The sequence below is a fragment of the Pyrus communis genome, chromosome 5 (assembly GCF_963583255.1).
Source record: "Pyrus communis chromosome 5, drPyrComm1.1, whole genome shotgun sequence".
NCBI classification, from domain to species: Eukaryota; Viridiplantae; Streptophyta; class Magnoliopsida; order Rosales; family Rosaceae; genus Pyrus; species Pyrus communis.
Window position 1 is genome coordinate 8,034,378 of NC_084807.1, and position 14,836 is coordinate 8,049,213.

The following is a 14,836-nucleotide window of genomic DNA, read 5'->3' on the forward strand; positions in this document are numbered from 1 at the left end:
TTCAGTCGGGCGTTTGGTTGGTGCCTACGGGCGGAAGATATTTATATTGGCTTCGGCCGGAAGATGTAGTGCATACGGGCGTATGTTTTGCCTACGGCTGTGTGACGGAGAGCCTTTAGGCAATTTTGATACCATTATTAAGCACACTATATATAATATATGTTTTATGAAGTTTTATGACATGCTAGGGTTTTCAAAAAACCTATTATTTATTATGCTATACAAGTTTTCTAAACCTGGGGGTTAGTACGTTAAAGATTAACTGTTTTCGTATTACTTATATATATCAACTTGGTGCACTCATGTTTTGTTTTATGTCCCCTCAGGACTTAGAATCGAGGCGTACAATCAAGGGGTTAAGGCATTCCCGCATAGACATCTTCGAGTCCTCTCGGTGGAGGACCCATCTCCTTTTGTTCATTCAATTTTATATTATTCATTTTTAGTGTCTCAAATTAGTTGTATGCTCTGAACACGTTCCTCAATTGCATATTCATTATATTTAAATTCATAACTTTTATTTATGTTTGTTATTTCTCATGCATGTTAGTATGGCTTCGTCACCTTCGGGTGTCGGCCAGCACATGCCTACCTTGGTGTTTGGAAGATATCAAGGTCGGACGTGTTAATGGGGACAAGTGCATCACACTTCTTCTACATGCGTCCTTGACTAATTGATTCATGAGTTAATTTTTTAAGTCAAGTCTTCAACTTTTGAGATGGGGTGAAATTAGAAGTTAGACAAATGAGCAACACCATAAAAGAAAAAGAAAAAAAAATTTGCATACACACATATAGTTTATCTCATGAGTTCCTTCAGTAAGGGTTTATGATGTTTGTATTGACACACTCGTAAGGTTTTATCATATTTGTATGCCCAATTGTAAGACTTATCAACTTTGTATTTGGGTACTTCTAAATGTGTTGGCCTTCATGCTTGAAATCTTGATTAAAATATGTGTAATTTGTATTAGAATACAAAATTAAACAAAAAAGCAAAAAAAAATTGTTAACAGGTGAAATAGGTAACCCATTAGCTTAACGAGTTAAGTTTGAGTGACTCGTTAGCTCAACGAGACGGGTGTGAGTGACCCGTTAGCTTAACAAATCAAGTGAAACCCGACCTGTTTACAGGCCTGCACTCAAACCACCAAATAGTGAAGAGAAGGAAAGTTTTGGACTCTCAGCAGCAAATTAAGGCATTAGAGTCATCAATTTCAATTCCTGTATTAGCTTGAAGTGAGGTGGATTTGAAGCCAGAAATTTTTATTCGATAACCAATTTCTTCAACATTAGGACCTTCAAACTCCTAACATATATTAAGTCAAGAGTGCAGGTGTAACGAAATTTTTCATTAAGTCAAGAGTGCGGGTGTAACGAAACTTCTCATTAACTCAAGAGTGCAACTATTCTCATGTTGGATTTTGACGGGTGTTGCAGTTTGAAAATTTCAACTTGTGCTTTGGTTTTGGTCTATGTTGCATTTTTCAAACTGGAAGTCCTTTTCTCATCAGAAAAGAAATATCTCATTAACTCAAGAGAAAGCAAGGAAGAGAGAACTAATACTTCGACTTAGAGTTGTCACTTAATACTACGGTCTAGTGGTATTCCTCTTTACTTTTAAGTGAGATGTCTTAGGTTCGATTCTCCCCAAAGGCGAATTTGAACCATATTATTGCTAGCCCATTATGAGGCTTAACACACTCCCTCACTCCCTTAATGTGAATAATATCGTTTCTTCAAAAAAAAAAAAAAAAAAAAAAATACTTTGACTTGGAGTTGAGGCCCCAACCATGGGGAAATGTCCTCTAACTACATATGTCTTGAGGTAGTGTAGCTGATTCTTGTTGATACAATTTGTGGAACAGAAAATAATCCTAAACATTCAGAAGGGGACACATGGACTTTTACTCAAGAATGGCAAGATTGCCCTCATTAAATGGGCAGAGCTATCAAGTATTCCCACGTGCAACTGAGCATCCCTAGAAGTTCAAGCAGCGGACTACAACTACTCAAAGCTCCCCTACTCATGGCATGGAAAAAAAAAATCAAAGGCATTAAAGATAGAATTAATTACCAAATCCTATCTTTAATACAATAAGATCAACCATATCAAGTACGAAATTCCTATCACAATCAATTATGAATATTCCCATCATCATTCCAACATATTATCTCCTAATTAATATCTTGGAAACATCATTTCCTTGCACATCCTACGGATGACATAACTTGGCCAATAGGAAGCCCAAATCCCTACACCATGACCGGCCACTACCTCCTATAAATATTCTCATCACCTCCAAATTTCGGTAAGCTTTTGGTACTCATACAAGCCCTAAAAACTCATTCTTTTAAGAGAAACTTAGGCATTGGAGATCCATCTACTGAACACCCCCCCCTCCCCACCTCATGGGCGCTTAAGCCTTAGGTCTTTGATCAAAAGTGTTGATTGTTTTGTAGGTACAAGTTCGTCAAAATAGAAGGCAGCAAATTTCTGCTACCACACAATTCTTCCACACTTAAATGAGTTTCTATAGATGTGTTTAATTGTATGTCGGATTAGTAATATAATTTCATATATGGATACACGATTTAATGCATGACCATGGATTAAGTCATGCCATAGAATGAACAATTTTTTTTTAAATAACGAACTACCTTTAACATTTGCATAGCTATTGAATAATAATTGACCTCGTGCTTGCCCTTAACATACTATTGTTGATCTTGTGCAGTTGCAAATATTTAATTGTCTTTGGTTTTATCTATATTGTAGGTACTTCGATTTCACATAAGTAAACATTCGTCCAGAGATAGTTTTACTAACGGTCTGTAACTCAAGTGGTTAAGAGCATCCCCAATTTCACATAAGTAAATACGTAATTTTCTTTTTCTTATATTTGAATTCTACCACAAGACAACCACAATTCTGATTTTAGTAATTGCATCCCCAGTCACCAAATTATGGCACTCCCGCCCCACCCTTTCTCTACATATTTCACCAAGAGTGTATAATTGTGATTTTCATTCCCACTATTCACTGCGCTCTTATTTTCATGTCCATGCATCTTCAAAAAGAAGCTTTTATTTCATTACCTCAGCGAGTTCCAGGGATATGCCACCTTTCAAAATACCATCAATTTCCATGATCAAAATCGTAGTTTTCTATATTCTATCAATATGAAATTTCTAACCGCACACAAATTTTGGCATATACTTGATCACTATTCAAAGACTAATCTAGCACCAAAGATCTAGTTTGAAACTCCATACCAAGTCAAATTATCGTCCTGTTTTCTAATCCCCAACTAACTGACAATATTTTCTGCAGAAATTCCCTTCGCAGAAATTATTTAAACTTCCCCTCATTTCTGTACTTTTAAGAGCCTCCTATTTTTCATTACACCAACCTAACTTACAAACTACATCAAACCTATCCCCTCCTCTCACGCTCAAGCAAAACACAACTCCATTTTTCTCTCTGTTTTCTTTAATTGATGACCGCTGCCATTCTGCTCAAGTCCACATTTCAGTCTCACTATACACCTTTCTCAATAGAACTCTAATATGCCATTGCAACAACACATGCAAAACCTAGCTTTATATTCAAGACTATTCCATACGTACTTTGCATATTACCAGAGGTATCAACGTCCAAAAATCCACTTGTTACAAACCTTTCCAATTTCAAACAAACACACACACACACACACACATATACTTCTATATATATATATATATATATATATATATATATCTTGCAAATCCTTTCCAACACTTCTTTCCCAAGGTATCTAATTCACCATTCTGCCATGCTCCGGACTCAGGTTGCTAGAAAACTCAAACCCGAATCCAGAACACAAGCTAAAAATTAAATAAATAAAAATAAACTAAAACCTAATGAAAATAAATTCCTTTTGGACAAAGAAACTCAAGAATTCTTTATAAGGCTATCAAAAATAATTAATTAATTAATTAAACTTCTAGTGATCTCACGTCTAATTCAATCTTATTCCGCCTACTCTCTTGATTGTTTAGTTTGAAAACTTGCATAACAATAAAGGCGTGAACTTCAACAACTCACTACAGACATAACCTTAACACAATAAATTAACCAAACTAGATTATGTGTCATGGCATCATACACAATCAAGTATCAAATCATTATTGATAACAATGCATAAATGCAATGTAAAGCACTTTAACTATACTTGCTAATTCGTATAAGAAAACACACAAACCTCGTACGTCCCATTCTGTACTTATACCACTTGGTCTTGAGTGCTAAATTATACAAACTTTCTACCGACCCCGAGCCAAGGGTCGTGACGCCTAACCAAGTCAACCGACCCGGTGATCGTGCCTAATCAAAACCCGTGGAGCCAACAACACTTGCTGGTGTGAGACCCTCTGCAGCAACCCCAACAGAAGAGCCCAATGACTCTATATGATGTGGCTTAATAACAACTGTTGAATTTCAGAATGTCTGGTAATATGGACCGTTGGATTTCCAACAATTAAAAAAATAAAAAGATTCTTGCAGTCGGTCCATGTGGCGCATTCTAGTATGTTGGATTCAATACTAAAAACATCAATTTGTCAAGATTAATTTGAAAGCGACTTTTGGGACATGGTTAGGTCATGCGCAATCTCTACACATATCCTGCTCACAGTATGCACTTGTCATGTCAAGGAATCAAAAAAAGAAATAATAGTCAGGGATGAGTGTGATAGGTTTGGTGGTTGGGTTGGTTTCTCTAAGGTTGTCTTATTTATGAGTTATGACGGTTGCATGCATGCTTGAGAATTTTTTTAATTAATTGGTTTGGCTATTATGAATGAATGATTTTTTGCTTCCTTGAGAGGTGGTGTATTTATTCATGATTGTCCATGCATAAACCACCTCATCTAGTTCTACAATGATGAAGAAAGGCACTCCCCCCCCCCCCCCCTTCTCTCTTTCAAACAATCTCTACCATACGAGCTTCTTCTGGAAATACTCATGAAGGTTGCTTCCTGCTCTTTCAATGATCTGTATTCAGCAGAAATGGTGTGCAAGAAGTTCAACTAACTCGTCGAACACGATCGCATCTTCGAACACATCAACATTCGGACATTGAAATGGTCAACTCGCTGACTTCATGGAGCAGAGATGAAGAAGTGTCCAAGTTCCTAGAACGGTGCAGGGAGTGCAACAATTTGAGGCCTTGTACAACCAAGGGATGCGATGTTACTTTGGATACAAGAATTTCTAACTCAGAATTGAGTCTTTGAATATTGTGATCTCCAAAGGTCATCAAGCATCAACGTACGTCTACGGTGTGATCTTGGTGTGCCACGGGGAGGGGGGATGAAAAAGATAAAGGCCTCAAGCTTCTGCATTACCAATTGTGTGTAGAGAAAGAGCTCGGCGATCTTTTTTGTCAATTTGGGTGGACATGGAAGTTAAAGGTAGAATAATAAAACTCCACAATGACAATGCTGCCATGAAAGCATGCAGCGACTGTGGAAGTGCACAAGGTCCTTTCACACTTCGATCCCATTGGGATTATTGGCGCCATGACAAATTCAATAGCTGCAATTTGTGCAGATAGTACAGATGGCATCAGGAAGTGAACATTTTTTGTGATATGTTAAATGGTTCTAATAGGGACTAAATTTGTTTGTTTTTCTTTATTTTTCTTGAAATTTAGTTGTCATGTACTTTTTATCACTTCATCAAGACACAATTTCCCAAACTAAAGAGGAAGCATTAATTAAAACATTCACACACACTCACGCACAATGCCATTGAAAGCTCCTAACACCTATAAAGTTAGCTACATGGTCGATTTTCTAATAGCTAACAGAAAGAACAATTAAAATTAAGCTAAAAATGCAAAAAATTGGTAGCAAAAACCCACCCTTTTCATATTGAGAGGCTCTAGAATCTCAAAAATTGAAACCCCAGAATCCAAAATTACAAAACTCATAAACAAATATAAAAAAACCCAATTCGAAAAATCGAGAACACATTCCAAGCTGTCTCTCTTACCTATCCATCTTTTGTTTGACTTGCCATCTCTACAAATCCCAAAAACCCAATTCAAAAAACAAGTAATTACAAGCAAAAATGGAGACGATGATCGAATTAGAGAAAGAAAGAGATGAGAGAGAGATGAACCGGAAAGAGCGATGCTTGGGTGATTTAGGGGTTCTCTTTGCCGTTCATCAAGCATAGGTTTTTGGAGAAGGAAGGAAAAAATGCTAACTGGGTCTTCGCAATAACTCATTTATATGTGAGGGCAATTTGGTCATTTCAAGTTTTAGAAAAATTCTATTGGTCATTTCAAGTTTTAGAAAAATTCTATTTGTCATTCGAAAAATCCTATTTTGGACTCAAGATTAAAAAAAGGATCATTTTTTTCTATTTTCCAAATTTCAAAGACTAATTCTAAAGTTTTCTAAAATAAATAAATGTAGGCTGAATGGTTCATTGCTATTGAGAAAAGAAAACACCTTGACAAAGTGGAAGCAATCTTGTCGTGTGTTAAGCTTTTATGATTATTGGAAACCCATGATATACAATCATGAGCTCTATGTAATGAAACATTGGAATCGTCATGAGAAAAATTCAGTAACCAACTACATACATGACCACAAATTAAGCCTCGTCTTGCTTGCTAATTGTGGGGTTTTAAAGCTAGACCTAGAAGTCCATTAATTATTGAAATACACCAGACTCCGCAATGATGCAAATTTCTATTGCATATCTGACCAAAACAACCTTCACACCGAATGTCCACTCAGAAGCCTACTTCCTACAACCAATTTAAAACACGCATAGAAATTTTGCATGCTTGACTTCTGAAAAACAATTTGAATCTAAGCTAATAGAACTTTGGAAATGCGTGACAAAGGAATACGTATTGGGTGGACTAATATATATAATATATATGTGTGTGTTTCCATAAATTCCTTACCACATCAACCTTGACCCATTCGAATCTATAAATTTGAATTTGTTTAAATTCCCAGGGCTACACTGAGTTCTTTATAAACACTTATCAGCTGCTAATAATTAAACTGACCAACTATGATTAGTGTGATGAGCTAAAGGATACAAAATATTGTTATATAATTATGTTTGTTTAGTAAAATTATAACACAGCTAAAGTTTCTCTCGCCTCCCTTTTCTCACTATAGTAAGTCGACTAAATGATTTAAGCAGTTAGTGAAAGAACATACGTAGATTGTAATTTGATTAATTGCCCCATGTTCGGAGAAATTTCACAGGCCTTTCTAAGATTGCACTTTGACAAAGAGAGCTCCAATAACCTTCTAAAACATTTAAGCAAAGCACATATCACAAAACATAAACGTGAATGGGGAAGATCATCATAAGCTAACATGGACCACGTTAAAAGAGATAAATAGGATTTAAGGATGTGTGAATGGATACCAAGCAACTAAAAAGCTTCTAATGAGTCTTTTGCTTCAAATAATGATTGATACAAAACAAACATTCTTCATGAGGAAGCAGGTAATGTATCCTGCACCCTAATCTGTTGTCCTAACAACCATAATACATAAAAATTTGTGGTGCTCCATTGCACATATGCAGCGGGCTGTTAAGCATATCAAAATTTGCATAAGAAGAACCAACAAACAGAGAGACAAAACACCTAAATTTACAGCAACTGGTTTTATGGTGGAACTCCAACTTTCTTTATGGTATCAGAGCAGGTTGTCCCATGTGTGAAGCCAAACGGCCACACACGCTTCACGTCATCCCGTTGTGTTGTCCACATGTTAGGCTTAAAAATTACCACACGTAAGGAGGTGTGTTGAGAATGAGTTTCACGTTGATGCGAGAAGGGACCTTGCATGGGCTTATAAGAGATTGGCTACTCCTCATATTGCCAATTGGTTTTATGATGGAACTTCAAATTATTTTCAAGATGAAAGCTTAACAAAAAAAAAAAATTGGATAAAAAACACCTAAATTTATGGAGATAATTTAAAACATATAAATAAGAAATTGAAAAGAAATCTGCAATTTGGTTTCTTCAGAAACACTGAGAAAAAAAACGGAAGAATGAGACCAACACAGAGAAAACATCCTTTTTACCCCTAAGTTGTGCGCGACGTCCTACTTCCTTTCTTCCCTTCTTCGTTTTGGCAGCCTTACCCTTCATTCATTTCATTCTTCGTATTTTCTCCCCCGCACCATCTCACTATCAGAGTCGGTAAGACTCACTCACGGTTTGGGATGGGTCAAAAAATTATAAATACAAAACAAGGGTCCTTGTAAATAACTGGGTGGGCCGGGTCTAAAAATTGGAGAAAATGGGCCCCCGGCCCGGACCTTTCATTGCATACCTAAATGAATAACCCTCTATCTCTCTACCCATACTCACCTGTCAACTCTCCCCTCACCCTCGATCTCTCCAACACCACTCTGAGTCTCCTCCCTTAATCTCTCCTCATTTGAATCTCCTTTCCTCTCTCGTCTCATACCTCAATCTCGAGCCCATGCTCCTATCTCCATACACGGTACATCGACTCTCTACACTTTCTCGTTCTCCCTCCCACCCGTAGTGACTAAGTCGACCTCGACTGTGTCGACATCACAGCAGCCAGCCACCATCACCATCGTCCTTGTCGTCGAGAACACCACCATCATCCAGCAAATCCCTAGGTAATTTATGAATTAGGGTTTCTGATTTAGGAATTTAGAGTTTTTGCATAAGCTTTTCGATTGATTTAGGAATTATGTGGGTTTCTGAAGCACGAATTGCAGACTCAACGACATCTCTGGTTCGATCCATGAGGAAGACGACGTGTTTGGTTCGATTTGGTTTTAAATTGCAAGTAGCTCCGTGATTCTTCTGCTGACAAATAGTCAAAGCCTCTGCAGTTCAAAGATAAACATTGTTGTCCATTCTCAAGAGGTAAGAAAAGAGGCAATTAATTCTTGAATGCCCATCAATTCTCATGCTTTGAACCATTTGCTAGTATTCTCCTCTCAGTATTTATTTCTGGACTAGGACATTGGATGCATTCAGACTTTGTGACATTTCTTGGAATCTTTTCAAGAAAGATGAAATTTTTTAAGTCTATGTGGAGCAACACAGAACAAATTGATCAGATTGACATGCTTATGGTGGCTTTCAGTCTCTTGCTTCAATCTCATTATGCCCAAAACCGACAAAAAAAAAAGAAAAAGAAAAGTAATTGGACCTGTGGACCTGTCCCGAACCGGCTTGTTTCAAACGGGCCGGGTTAGTTCCGATTCCCAAACTCAAAATCCTTCCACCTAGTCCGGCTCGGCCTGTGCCAAGCCCTAGTTTTGAATACTCCATTTTCCTGTACCGATTGGCTACGAAGGAAGTTAGGAGTTTTGCCCAACCATGAGATAATGGAAACTCACTTGGAAACACTTCCAGCTTTTATTAAACATTATTTATTTCATAAATAACTATAAAACACTAATGTAGAAGAATTTATAGATGGTAAAGATGAATCATCATGACAGAACCTTGCAAAATAGATTCAACCATAACCATGTGCAGACTTCTCTTACAACGGAGAACATGTTGCAATCCTAAAAAATTGTATGTTAGTTAACCAAAGTCTTATGCACACTCATCACTCCTTCAACTCGAACTAATAGCCAGGGCATTCATTTGGGTTTTTTTTATGTGTTGTGAGCAGGGACCGGGACCTTAGTCTTGTATTTATATTAGGGGTGAAGAAACCACTATATTACGAATCAAAAGCTCGTCTAGGACCAGAGACAAGGTACTAGAAGATGGAACAAAAACCAGTTCCCTTGTAGTCAACGATTCTCATTCATTCGCTCTGATGATTGGAACAAAATGTTGTACAAATTTCGTGGCTCTGGTTTTAGAATTTTAGACAACTCTTGCCATCCACATTACTCTTAAATATGCAACTGTTGTACAAGTATTCTTAGTTACTAAGGCATAGGAAAGTTTTGATTTCATTTGATTGAAAGGAGTGTCTCCAATTAATCGAATAAGCAAACATAGCTGCTTCATTCTAATTTCAGAAAATCCAAATCCATGAAAACATGCAACACTCTACAATCTTTATTGACATTACTTTCATCTCCATTTTTTTTTTTTTGTTAAAGGTTACGAACAAACATTGACATAACTTAAAACAGTACGATATATAAGGCAGAGTCTTGAACTTGAACAACACAATCAACTAAAAGCTAAAAAGCACAAATACATTCTTTCTTTCTTTTTAAAGAAACCTCGACGGTACGAGGGAAAATTTTATTGAATTAAAAAAAAAAGTTACACCTAGTCTGGAGGGAAGGGGGGAGGGGGACATAAACCTTACCTCTCAAAATAAAGAGAGAATGAAGAAAAGAAAGCGAAAATACAAGAAAGTAGGGGACATACACTTACATAACGGGAAACAAACTTATAACTAAACATATAGGAAGAGAAGCAAAAAAACCACAACTGAGAAAATAAACGACAACAACAAATGCATAACAATGTAACAAACTCAATTTCTAGGCACCCCACACCACCCCCCCCCCCCCCCTCAACCACCACCACCCTAAAATTTCCTTATCATTTGTCTGATCATTCCAACAATCTTAAGAAACAAGTTGGGCCTCCTTGTTATCACAACATCTGCAAGAACTACTCCCACTACCAACCCACTTCCACATCCGGCCGAAACAATTTTCCAATCAAATTCAAATATTCCTGCTGAGCTAGAATCACCTTCGTCTACGGTTGAAGGTTGAAGGTTGAAGTTGAGGGGCCTTAGGATTTCCACATTTCTTTGGCAATGGATCTCCACACAACCCTGGGTTTCCCTCATATGAAGTGATATTCAATGAAGTAAGCTGGGTTCCTTGTGGTATAAGACCTGTTAGATTGTTGTGAGACACATTGAAATTGGCAAGAAAAGTAAGTTGACTCAGTTGTTGGGGGATCTGTCCAGAGAGCTTGTTTTTGTGAAAGGTCCAACGATTCAAGCTTAGTCAAGTTTCCAAAGGATGATGGAATAGAACCAGTGAGAATGTTGTGGGATAGATTCAGCGAAAGAAGCTCCTTAAGATTCCCCATGAATTCTGGAATTTTCCCTTCAAATTTGTTGCTTGAGATATCAAAGGATGCAAATTCATTCCCCATGAATTCTGGAATTTTCCCTTCAAATTTGTTGCTTGAGATATCAAAGGATGCAAATTCTTCTCGGATCTTTGAGTAGTTTTGCTCCAAACCTTTTGTTGCTATTGTGAGTTGGTAATCAACACCGCTAAAAACCGAGAAGCCATTGACATCATAACTTACGTATGTGTTCATATATGTTGACTTGTTTATAATAATATTTGGAAATATGGATGGAACCGCACCAGTAAAATCATTGTAAGCCAAATCAAGAATGCGTAACTTGGGGAATTCAACATTCTTTCTCGACTTTCCAATCACATCGTAGAATCCATTATGGCGCATTGCCAAAAGTTTTAGCTCTAGCAGAGTCCCCAACCAAATGGGAAAAACATCATTGAAACGATTGTTCGACAAAACAAGATACTCAAGCATCACACAATTTGCCAATGACCTCGGCAACTGCCCCTGCAACTTGTTATGACTCACATCAATCATTCTCAAACTGCTTACTTTGTTGTAAGTCTGAGGAATAATTCCGTGAAAAGAGTTGTTTCCAAGAAGTAAAAGAATCAGATGATCACTAAAGTTTCCAAGACACTGAGGAAGCATGCCACTCAAGTTATTATTCGACAAGTCAAGGTACTGAAGATTTTTCATATTGCAAAGCAACGGTGAGATTTCTCCAGTAAAGTTGTTGTCTGCAGCTGCATATTCTCGCATGGTTGGTGGAGGTATCGGTAGTGATCCATGAAACATGTTGGACGAAAACCATATACATAACAGTTTCACCCAAGGAAGGACGAGTGGAAGTTGGTCTGAAATGAAGTTATTAGAAATGTCTAACAATAGCAAAGTTTCTAAGCTTGTATTCCACATCCATTTTGGTACTTGGCCACGGATTTTGTTTCCAGCAATTTCCAAATGTGTCAACCCCTTCTGATATTGTAAGAAGGATGGAAACTCTCCTAAGCTGCAATAACTCAATCCAAGAACGCTGAACTATTTAACTGTTGAATTCAAAATTCTGGATTCAGTGACAAGTTCTAAACCATTCCAGCTTAATTCGAGTTGGTAAAGAGATTGTAGATTTTGAAACATTTGAAACTCTACTGCACCACTCAGAGTATTCGAATATAGATACAGGATCTGAAGGTTTGTGAGATTTGAAAATGACGCTGGAACTGAACCATTTAATCTATTAAAAGAAAAATCTAGGTACTCTAGTTTGCTAAAGTTGCCTAGCCAAAATGGGATTGGACCAGTTAAAAAACTTGTACTAATCCTAAAAGTAGCCAGTTGGGTAAGGTTTGCCAAGGAATCAGGAATTAGACCTCCAAATTTATTGGCTGAAATGTCTAGATATGTGAGCTGCCTAAGATTCCCAAGAAAAGATGGAACCGACCCTTCCGAAAAATTGCATTGAGCCACATCGAAGTTTTGCAGTGAATGAAGGTTTTGAATTGAAGAGGGTATTGTTCCAAAAAAACCAGTAAAGTCGGCTTTCAGTAAGATGAGAGGACTGCTTTGATTAAATTCAGGAAAATATCCAGTCAATTCTTGGTTGTATCTCACACTAAGAGATTCTAGGTTTGGCAGTTGGAAAATTCTCACTGGAAATTCACCAAACAGGTGACAGGCCCTGAGGTGGAGGGCTATCAAAGATGATAAATTAGCCATGGAATGAGGAATTGCCGAAGACACATTTACGAAACTGAGATAAAGTACTTCGAGACTAGTTAAGTTTTGCACTAGGCTTCCAAGATCTGATGCTTCAAGTTTCAACAAGGGATAATTCTCCTATTCTGACGACTGATGATCCTTATCTTCTGACAATCTATCGAGATTGAGAGCTAGATTAAGGTATGTCAACTTGGATCATAGTGAAAGTTCAGAAGGGACTTGACCAGAAAAGACAGAGGTAGGGAGGTCAAGATGAGTAAGGCTTGGAAAATTCCTAATGCTAGTAGGAATTTGAGAGTAATTGAAGTTATTGTCCGAGAGTTTTAACCTTTGAAGATGAACAAGGCGGAAGAGGTTGATATTGCTGTTGATAGAGCCGTGGAGACAGCTGCTACCAAGATCTAGGCCAATCATATGACCCGTCTTCTCATCACACTCGACACCTTCCCATGAGCAACAGGTGTTATTTCCTCCTTCAGCTGGTTTCCATGATGAAACCTTTGGATAAGCATCGGGAGATCTAGAAGCAGTTTGTCAATAGTAAAGCTGTCTTTGAATTGTAGCAGGGCGGACTTCTCCTCATCAGGGCAAGATGGATACTGCTTCTGCGAAGAGTAGGAAGAGTTAGCAATAACCACATCATGAAACAACAACACAACTAGTACTAGTTTTGAAACCATGCGAATGATGGAGATATCATGAAACAGCAAGATGGATACTGCTTCTGTGAAGAGTAGGAAGAGTTAGCAATAACCACATCATGAAACAGCAACACAACTAGTACTAGTTCATCAAAACATAAGGCAGCGAATTTCTGCTACCTCTCAATTCTTCTACACTTAAAATGAGTTTCTATACATGTGTTTAATTGTGTGTCGGATTAGTAATATAATTTCATATATGGATACACGATTTAATGCATGACCATGGATTAAGTCATGCCATAGAATGAACAAATTTTTGAATAAATAGTAGCAATGGTCTCTTAACTTTAACTTAGTTGAAGCAAGGGTACCTCAACTAAAAATCCATTACCATTGTTCCCTCAACTCATCAAAACATGCAGCTATGGTCCCTTAACTAAAAATCCATTAGCATTGGTCCCTCAACTTTAATCCAATTGAAGCAATGGTCCCTAAGTTCCAACCCAATTGGAGCAATGGTCCCTCAACTTTAACCCAATTGTAGCAATGGTCCTTCCAACACAACTCATTCTGACAAAATTCTAACGAAGTTGACGAAAATGACCATAGCTACACATTTTGATGAGTTGAGGAACCCCAATAGTAGTCATGGTCCTTCCAACATAACTTATTTTGACAAAATTATAACGAAGTGGACAAAAAAGACCATAGCTACACATTTTGATGAGTTGAGGGACCAATGGTAATGAGTTTTTAGTTGAGGGACTATTGCTCCAATTTGATTAAAGTTTAGGGACCATTGCTACAATTTACTCCAATTTTTTTTTTAAATAACGAATGACCTTTAACATTTGCATAGCAATTGAATAATAATCAACCTCGCGTGTGCCCTTAACATACTATTATTGATCTTGTGCAGTTGCAAATATTTAATTGTCTTTGGTTTTTATCTATATTGTGGGTACTCTGAGCTCACATAAGCAAACATTCGTCCAAAGACAGTTTTACTACCAGCTTGTAACTCAAGTAGTTAAAGCATCCCCAGTTTCACATAAGTAAATATGTAATTTTCTTTTTCTTATATTTGAATTCTACCACAAGACAACCACAATTCTCATTCTAGTAATTGCATCCCCAGTCACCAAATTACGGCACTCCCACCCACCCTTTCTCTACATATTTCACCAAGAGTGTATAATTGTGATTTTCATTCCCACTATGCCCTGCGCCCTTATTTTCATCTCCATGCATCTTCAGAAAGAAGCTTTTATTTCATTCCCTCAGGAAGTTCCAGGGATATGCCACCTTTCAAAATACCATCAATTTCCATAATCAAAATCATAGTTTTCTATATTCTATCAATATGAA

At 37.3% G+C, this 14,836-nt stretch overlaps 1 pseudogene; it reads right to left on the reverse strand.

The window, feature by feature from the left end:
- Positions 1-10,581: 10,581 nt before the first annotated feature.
- Positions 10,582-13,504, reverse strand: LOC137734238 (receptor-like protein 6; annotated as a pseudogene).
- Between the last annotated feature and the right edge of the window lie 1,332 nt (positions 13,505-14,836).